General features: G+C 37.0%; 1 non-coding gene across 1 annotated transcript; it reads left to right on the top strand.

The window, feature by feature from the left end:
• Window positions 1-1,758: 1,758 nt before the first annotated feature.
• On the top strand, window positions 1,759-1,890 carry LOC120109010 (small nucleolar RNA snoR137). Its single transcript, XR_005510093.1, has one exon. It is a non-coding gene; the product is annotated as a small nucleolar RNA snoR137 (small nucleolar RNA).
• Window positions 1,891-10,221: the final 8,331 nt, after the last annotated feature.

Genomic DNA, 10,221 nt, shown 5'->3' with positions numbered 1-10,221 from the left:
ATAGAAAGTCTTTTGGGTGTTGATGGTTCTTCTAGAAAGTTCAATCCTTTCAGAAAGTTCCTCCACCTGATGGCAGTCTCATATTCCATCGCCTGGTGAAGCAGCATCGCTGCCATTACCTTTCGGGACTGGCCATGAGACATACATACACCTCTATTCTTTTTTTCAAATTTAAACTGAGCATGGAGTAGATGATTCATTTTTTTCCTAGTTGCTTCTTGCTACAATGAGTGGGTTGCTAGTGTTAAGCGTGACGAAGGAGATTTTTCTAGGTGAAAATCTTCTTAACTTTTTGGAGCAAACCTATCATGTTTGTAAATTCATAAGTAAACCTCCCATAGAAAGTCCTTTGGGTGTTGATGGTTCTTCTAGAAAGTTCAATCCTTTCAGAAAGTTCCTCCACCTGATGGCAGTCTCATATTCCATCGCCTGGGGAAGCAGCATCGCTGCCATTACCTTTCGGGACTGGCCATGAGACATACATACATATCTATTCTATTATATTTTTATTAAAACTAAGCATAGAGTAGATGTGTTATATGTTTTTACCCAACCACTTCCCACTACAAGGAGTGGGTGGCTAGTGTTAAGTGTGACGAAGAAGATTTTTCTGGGTGAAAATCTTCTTAACTTGTTGGAGCAAACCAATCATGTTTTTGTAAATTCCTAAGCAAACGTCATATATAAAGTTCTTAGGTGTTGATGGTTCTTCTAGAAAGTTCAATCTTTTGAGGAAGTTCCTCCACCTGATGATGGTCTCATATTCCATCGCCTGGAGAAGCAGCATCGCTGCCATTACCTTTCGGGACTGGCCATGTGACATACATACATCTCTTTTCTTTTATTTTTTTATTTAAACTACGCATAGAGTAGATGTGTTTCATTTTTTACCCAGCTGCTTCTTGCTACAAGGAGTGGGTGGCTAGTGTTAAGTGTGACGAAGGAGGTTTTTCTGGGTGAAACTCTTCTTAACTTGTTGGAGCAAACCAATCATGTTTTTGTAAATTCCTAAGTAAACGTCATATAGAAAGTTCTTGGGTGTTGATGGTTCTTCTTGAAGTGCAATCTTTCTAGGAAGTTCCTCCACCTGATGGCAGTCCCATATTCTATGGCCTGGAGGTGCAGCATTGGTGCCATTACCTTTCAGGACTGGCCATGAGACATACATGCACCTCTATTCTTTTGGTTTTGTTTTTTAAATTTAAACTAAGAATAGTGTAGACATGTTGTTTCATTTTTAATCGAACTGCTTCTTGCCACAAGGAATGGCTAGTGTCAGCTGTGACAGAAGGAGATTTTTCTGGGTGAAAATCTCCTTAACTTGTTGGAGCAAATCAATCATGTTTGTAAATTCCTAAGTAAACGTCACATAGAAAGTCCTTGGGTGTTGATGGTTCTTCTTGAAAGTTCAATCCTTTCAGGAAGTTCCTCCACTGGATGACGGTCTCATATTCCAGCTCCTTGAGGAGCAACATTGCTGCCATTACTATTTGGGACTGGCCATGGGACAGACATGCACTTTCTCTTTTGTTTCTTGATTAAACTAATCATCACTAGATGCATGCTGTTTCCCACCTTGCTTCTATATGCACGTCTGTTTTATGGTAACTTGAAAAGCAATTTAAGTAGCATAATGTCTTATTTTTAAGTCTTCACCATTGTATGTTTAACAACTTTTAGACTCTTGCTTATAGGCCCTACAATTAAAGAATGTCTTGTAGTTCATCACATTCTTCATTCGCTTCTTATGTTTTTGAAGTTGCTTCCCTACCGGATGAGTGGCCTCCATTGGGTCATTTCTCAGTGAGAAGCATACATTTAACATGGCCAGTATTAAACAGCATGGTGCTTTTTATTGTTGCATTGTGTTACCTGTCTCCTGGTAAATGTCAAATTAAAGAAGCATACATATGCTGGCTGTTTAAACTTTAGGCGGAAAGCACTTTGAAGATTTCATGCAATTTAAGTACCTTGTGTCCGCTGTTGCATGCATGAGTTAGTTTTAGCTAGATGATGTGTATTCTATCATGGTACATGCTTTTGGTTTCATTAGCTATATTTTCAGTAACCTGGCTGTTTACCATTGTGACCTCATTGTCTCGGCACCTCAACATGCCCCATGAAATCAACATGGCTCCTGTTTTTTGGGGATGTCGCCCAGTCTATTACACTTGGATGAGAACCATATAGCCACTTGAGATTATCAAACGTCAATCTATTACACTCATAGAAGAATTGTGGTTATGTAGTCACGGCTACTTTTCATCATGCATTTGCTGTGTGATAATGAAACAGCTGTTTTTGGCTATTTAATGAGCCTAATTCATCATAAAAGCCTATTAAATATTTATAATTTTAAACGAAGGCATGTAAGGAATTGGTTGGGAATTGGCATTAAAACCCTCCTCCTTGTGACCCTATTTATTACAAGCACATGCACGTCAATCGATCAGTTGGTCTTCAACTCTTGAATTGGTCCCGAGCTTTAGGACCCAAACAAAAAATTGAATTGGGTCGAGGCCACTCATATTCTGATCCGGTCTGATCTATTTGCACCCTAGTGATATCCTCTGCATTCATGGCCATGCTAGCTTTTAAGAACTAATAATAATATAGAATTGAAGGGTGGTAATATGTATGTGCGAGAATCGATCCAATTGGCCCGTTCCGAATTGAAGCCGGCAATGCCCATCAACTCCAATCGAAAAAAAACCAAAAAAATTTCCTCTGCCCGATCCTCCGGCTGTTGGATAAGGCCACAGCAATCGGGCTGGCAAAAATCGACGGTCGGCCTTATCCTTTTGCCGACCGAATTTAAAGCATTTTGAAATCATTCAAATACCTCTCATCCCTTGCAATGGAACACCACCGAGCTCCCTCATCTTTTCTTCCTCACCTCCGGTTGCCATCGTGTCGCCGTAGCCGAGCTCCGCCACCCCCCAAACCCCCCTTCTTTCTCTAGCTCCCAGGTGCCCTGTTCCAAGCTTCATCAGCCTCTCTTCTCGCCGGAATCCGGAACTCATTATATATAACAAAATAGGGTCCACACAAGTGATTATCTTCATACCAAAATATTTCTCACATATCCTAGATTTGCATGCATACCATAATTGAGAAACAATCTAAATAGTAATACTCTCTAAATCAGTCATTCTCCCAGATATGTGTGCAGAATTTTAAACTTATCATAAATCAATCTTTTCCCCTCACACCCCGCCCCTTCTCACTTAGGGAATTCACATGCAAATTGGTTTGGATTGGGAAGAAATATTGCAGCTTATAAATGTGGACAGCTTTTTTTATGAGCCTAGAAGGACAACTCCAATGAGCCTTTCTGAATATTTGAATTTCAACCACATCACTACTTTGAATAGAAGCCTGATGGGTCCTCCTCTATCTTCAAAAAAAAAAAAAAATCCTTTCACTTCAGGTTTGAACAAGAAAGGAGTCTCTTCTTCCCTTGATTTCAACCATTCCAACTCATTTTCCCGTTGTGTAGCTTCCCTTTGGTGTTTCTAGGAGACTAGTTGCTTCATATCCTAAGCTTATATCTTCGATAAGTTTTCTCAAAATTATGTTTGGACCAAGGAGTCCAGACAGTATCGGCACGTTCCAACGGTATTCGCATGTTCCAATTGTACCAGCATGTTCCAACAGTATTGGCACTTTCCGATGCTACCAACATGTTCCGATGGTACCAGCATATTTTGACGGCACCATATCATTCCAGGAAGAAAATGGTACGCAAGATGAGCATGGACACCTATTATCTCCCAAAATTGGGATGGACAAGGACACATTTTTTATTCTCTACTTTTATATTCTTGTTAATGACTATTTTAGTCCATCCTAACTGTTCCATATGCCCAGTCCCCTATCAGAAGAAAATTGAGAAGGGGCCAAAAAAAAAAGATTTACACCATTGGTTTACTACAATACATTGAAATTAAACCCTAAGAACAATGTTTATGGAATACATACTTCATATATACATATCATGCATTGTATATACTTCATTTGATTTATCGGTTATCTCTCTATTCGTATTTATTTTATATAGGCATTTCTGATCATTTAAGAATATGTATTTTATTTCTTGATTATGCCTAGAATTTAACGAATGAAATTTGCCTAGTCTAATTCATCAACTATGATACTATAAAGAATTTTTATTTTAAATGTAATGCACATATACATGCATATGACTTACATTTTTCTACTAGACCGCCCCTTCTATAGACAATAAACTATACTTTTGTTTTTATAGTGTATGTATGCATGCATAGGCAAGTATCAATAACAATGTCATATTACAATTACCATTCATTTTTTCTGTTATAATGGCTCAAAATACATCAGATATTTCTTATAAGAAAGAGAGAAGCTCAAACTAAATGGTTGTTAATAGGATAACATGCAACATATTAATTGCGAGACACTGAAAGGGGTACGTCTGTCACGGGATTGTGAATTGTTATGACAAGCATGTGGCCATAATACACCAGATGACGAAGTCCATCTGACTTAGGGTCTGTAATGATAGCTTGATAGATGTGAAGTGGTGTGGTGTTAGATTTGGAGTCTTTGGATGGATCACAGTTTGGCTTGGACTCGTGGAATCTTTCCCTCTTAAGACCTCATCGTTTGCTCCATATTTGGACCACGCAAGCTTTGGCATACCCATTTATTCAAGAGATACTACTAGCATTCAAATGGCATATCCGGCAGAAGAACTTGTCGAGGGGACTGGCCGCCCCGAAGCTGGAGGACCTCAACATACGAGAGCGCTTCCCCATGGAAGTGAGATGGAGAGGATCGAGAGGCTAGGGCTTTGGGGGTTTTCACATGGAGATCGAGTTAAGGGTTCTACGGTTATAGCAGAGGCGTGGAAGAGGTGGAGAGGTTTGAAAAGTTTTCCCTCGTCGGCAGTTGAATTTGTTTTACTTATTTTCTTTCTTCCTCGATTTTGGATACAGAATTCGGTTCTAATCCTTTGAAGAATTTCGCCGGCTTTGATGGAGATAGGAATTGAGGTTGTTGAAAGATGGAGATAAATGTCATCGCGTTGGATTATAGGAGATCAAAATCTTAACCGATATCATGATAAATCCAAAAATAATAAAAATAAAAAGTGTTAATGTAAAGATTTGTTAGTTAAAATATTAAATTTAAAAAATAGATGATTTGAAAAGCTCATGCTGGACGATGTTTTGAGATTGAAGGGCACACTTTACCGTGACCGAACATAAATAGTTTTTGGCTCTTCATTTTAGACTCAAGCTCAATCCATTGGTTTGACCATATCCCGGTGCCTATAAAAAAGTTTGAGTAAATTACAAAAATTCTGTTAATATTTACGTTTATTATATGTATACCTACTAGTTTGTAAAACTTACACTTACACCCAATTAAATTAACGATATTAGTAAATTTGTTTACCTCATATAAAAATTCAAACTTATCCCTGGGTGATGAGTAAATTATAAAAAGCTCCCTAGAATTAGAAGTAAATTATACTTATATCCAATAGTTTGAAAAATCTATGCTTATCCCCTAAGGTCTGTTTTTATCTAACACTTTAATCTATAATTTATTAACACTTTAATCTATGCTTATCCGTCGGCGTTCCTATCTCAAAAAATATTTGCGACCTCTCACAATGGCTCATTTATCCTTAGACATCATTTTACACATACACATAGATATGAGCATATGTATGTGTGTGTATGTATGTATGAATATCAATTATGCCTCAATTTGATATAGTATCCATTGCAGCACTTGCCCCTAGGACAACACAAAAGCATCCTAAAGTTTTTTACGAACTAGTGAAGTTTTTAGAAGCAGGAGGGAATACCTTATTCGTTGCAATTATTATTCAGCATCAAGCTCGTATTCTAAAGACGCCTTTCACATGTTTCTGCTTAGAAACTAAATAAAGTTGGGTCTACCAAGTGTAACAGCTAACAGGTCATTATAAATTATATCTCAGAGTCATTCTGGAGCCAAATACAATAAGAAGGATTGAAAAATAATGGAAAAAAATCATGAGTCATGTCCTTCTTTAATTTCCATGAACCACCAGCAGTATCACCTTAATCTCTCTCCAATCCCATATCTACACACACCATGATTGAAAGTGATCTAAATATTAATCATCTCTAAGTAACGCTACTGATCTAGATATTAATTCCATGCCCATTCTCTAAATCCCATCCCAAGAGTATTGACCTAAACCCACACAAGTATGTTACAGGTATGGGGTTGAGTATCGGAGACTTAAAGCATTATCATAGCCATTATCCTAGATACAAGTCCCATGAGGATTGAATCCTAAACATATTGCAAGCCAATCTCTTCCTTATATGTCCCATCCTTTCTCACTTTGAGAGTCCCCATGCAGATTGGATTGTATTGGAAATAATTACCATCGAGATCATGATTCTTCTCCCCCAATTTCCTGGTTTCACATCCCACCATACTCACCCTTAAAGAAATGTTCCCATACAAATGCCAAAATATTTCTCACATATCCTAGATTTGCAAGAAAGACAAGGTGCCCTAATCTTCTTCATCCAAGTGCTTCATTCAAGAGTCAAAAGAAAGTGGTTGAGCAGATTCCAAGAGTCATTAAGAGCTCCTTCCACCCTTGAAGAATGAAGCATCCTTGACAAAGAAGAGAGAAGTCACATCAAGCGATAACTATTCTCTAAACTCTTCTTTGTAGATTATATTATTATATTTGCTCATCTAGGAGCTTAAATCTTCTTACTTTGTTTATTAAACTCCTTGTAAAGGTTAGTTGGTTAGCCCGCAAAACCAACGGTATAGGTTGATTGGTGAACCCGTAAAACCAATTGTAAAGGTTCGTTGGTGAGCCCGGAAAACCAACATAGGTTCGTTGGTGAGCCCGTAAAACCAACATAGCTTTTTGGTGAATCCGAAAAACCAAAGTGTAAAGGTTTTTGGATTGTGAGCCCGGAAAACAATCCAACTGTAATCCGCAGGATTATAGTGAATTCCCAAGGGGTCGCTTGGGGAGTGGACGTAGGTGCTTAGGAGAGCACCGAACCACTATACTTCTTGTTGTTTGTATTGTGATTTGTTTTAATTCCACTAACTCATTAATTAACATAAGTAAGATAGTTAAAATTAAGAGAAACCAATTCACCCCCCCTCTTGGCTTGTCACCTTGGGCAACAAGTGGTATCAGAGCAAGGTGCTCCAATAGTACTATTGATCTCACAATCAAGAGTTAAAGATCATGACAACCCAAGTGGGATGTTCTATGAGTGAGGGGCAATCCACAAATAGACCTCCTCTATTTAATGGCACAAATTACACATACTGGAAAGCTAGAATGAGGATATTCATTCAAGCTTTAGACTATGAATTGTGGTATATCATTACTAGAGGATCTCACACACCCACAATTAGTATAGAGGGCACTATCATACCCAAACCAGAAATGGATTGGAATGAAAGTGATAGAAGATTAGCACAATTAAATGCAAAAGCAATTAATGTACTTTACTGTTCATTAGATGTAAGTGAATTCAATAGAATATCTACATGCATCTCTGCAAAAGAAATTTGGGACAAATTTGAGGTCACACATGAAGGGACTAATCAAGTTAAGGAGTCAAAAATAAACATATTAGTACATAAGTATGAATTTTTTAAAATGGAATCCACTGAGTCCATAACTGATATGTTTACTCGTTTTACTAAAATTATAAATAGGCTAAAGAGTTTAGGAAAATCTTATACTAACACTGAATTGGTGCGAAAAATTCTCAGATCTCTACCAAGAGTTTGGAAGGCCAAGGTAACTGCAATTCAGGAAGCTAAGGACCTCAATACACTACAATTAGAGAAACTTCTAGGATCACTCATGACTCATGAGTTGACCATGAGGCAAAATTCAGAAGATGAGGTCAAGAGAAGAAAGACTATTGTCCTAAAGTCAACCACTCCAAAACAACAAACTGAGTCGGAAGATTCAGATGATGATGATGAATTTGATGAAGAAGGAATGGCTATGCTTGGAAGAAAATTCAGAAAATTTATGAGAGGTAAAAATAGATTTCATAAAAAGAAATCCTTCTTCAAAGGTACCTCAAGCAAAGAAAAGGGTAAGGACAAAGAAAAGGAAAAAGAATCACCTATTTGTTATGAGTGTAACAAGCCCGAGCATTATAAGATAGATTGCCCGGAATTAAAGTGGATGGCAAGAAAACTGAAAAAGAAGAACTTCATGGCTGAATGGAGTGAAAGTGAGGAGTCAAGTTCGGAAGAGGAAGATCATCAAGAGACGGCCCAAATATGTCATATGGCCAATGACGATGAGGTAGATTCTGAACTTGAATGTGATTTTACTATTGATGAATTACATGATGCATTTTTAGAACTCATGGAAGAACATAAAAAATTAATCAATAAAAATAAAGTTCTAAAAGAAGAAAATCAATCTCTTATCAAAGATAAGTTAAAACTATCTCATAACTATGAAACATTAAGTAGGAAACTCACAAATGAAGCCAAGAATCTAATTGCTGAAAATGTCAAGTTAAAAGAAGATGCTGAAAAATATAAATCCTTAGTAGATAAGTTTACACTTAGTTCTACCAAATTAAATATGATTCTTGATAGTCAAAAAGCTGTATATGATAAGGCTGGATTAGGATATAAAACAAATAGGAAACAAAAATACTTAAAGAACATTTTTGTAAAAGCTAAAAATGAAAATATTACTTGTCATTGCTGCAATAAATTAGGACATAAAGCATATGAATGTAACTATAGAAAGTCCAGTCAAAACAAATTGAGTAATAATCATAAGCTTAAATTCAAGAAAGTTTGGGTTCCAAAAGGAACATCAAGTACTAACCCTAAAGGACCCAACATAGTTTGGGTACCTAAAGCTCTTTCTTGATCTTTATTACAGGGGTGTCTTGCAGCTAATAAAGTGAAAAAATGATGGTATCTAGATAGCGGCTGTTCAAGACACATGACCGGTGACGTAGATCAATTTGTCACCTTTGAATCTAAGAAGGGTGGAGTATTAACCTATGGAGACAATGGAAAAGGGTATATCATTGGAAAGGGTAAAATTTTCATTACTCCATCTACTTTCATAGAAAATGTCTTATTAGTTAAGGGTTTGAAACATAACCTGCTTAGCATAAGTCAATTTTGTGATAAAGGGTTTAAAGTCACATTTGAAGCATTAGTATGCATAATCACAAATCCTAAAGATAATAGCATTGTACTTGTAGGACAAAGGCAAAGAAATATTTACATGGTAGATCTTCATGATTTAGGCAAGAAAAATGGATTATGCTTAATTACTAATCAAGAAAAGAAAAATGAAACAAGTTGGCTTTGGCATCGTAGACTAGGACATGCTAGTATGGAATTAATATCAAAACTAGTCAAGAAGGAATTAATAAAAGATGTGCCAAAATTGATTTTTGAAAAGGACAAAATCTGTGGACCATGCTCATTAGGAAAACAAACTAAATCATCCTTCAAATCAAAGAATATAGTATCAACAACTAGGCCTTTTGAACTCATACACATGGATCTATTTGGACCCACTAGAACTGCGAGTCTAGGAGGGAAGAAGTATGGACTAGTTATTGTAGATGATCTTTCAAGATATACATGGGTTTCATTTTTGGCACATAAGAATGAAGCATTTTCAGAATTCTTGAAATTTTATAATAATATCATAAATGAAAAGAAGCTCACCTTAGTAGCAATTCGAAGTGATCATGGTACTGAATTTGAAAATCAACACTTTGAAGAATTTTGTAATAAAAATGGTATCTCACATCAATTTTCAGCACCTAGAACGCCTCAACAAAATGGGGTTGTTAAAAGGAAAAACAGGACATTGGCAGAAATGGCACGCACGATGTTGTGCGAGTCAAATCTTCCAAAGTACTTGGATGTCTATCCACTCATCAGTGACTTGCTTGAGTTACAGTAGTATGACTGGTCCTTTGACCTGCGGTGCTTCGGCTACTCACAGTGAGGTTATTATAGTTTGACTACATGTATACATGGTCTCTAGTCATATGGGTCCTTGTAGTGTAGATTGGCTGTAGTAGGTTCATTGTAGGAGTAGGGTATGCACTTACATGGAATCTATCGACCTTGATAGAAGAGGAATGATCCTATGTGATTTATTAGACTGAGTTCTAAGACCTTGGCCGG

Source organism: Phoenix dactylifera, chromosome 2 (assembly GCF_051530095.1).
Source record: "Phoenix dactylifera cultivar Ajwa chromosome 2, Ajwa_hap1_PhDact_Kaust_v1.1, whole genome shotgun sequence".
NCBI lineage: Eukaryota > Viridiplantae > Streptophyta > Magnoliopsida > Arecales > Arecaceae > Phoenix > Phoenix dactylifera.
The sequence above is the reverse complement of the archived record's forward strand: the minus strand, read 5'-3'. Positions and strand labels throughout refer to the sequence as shown.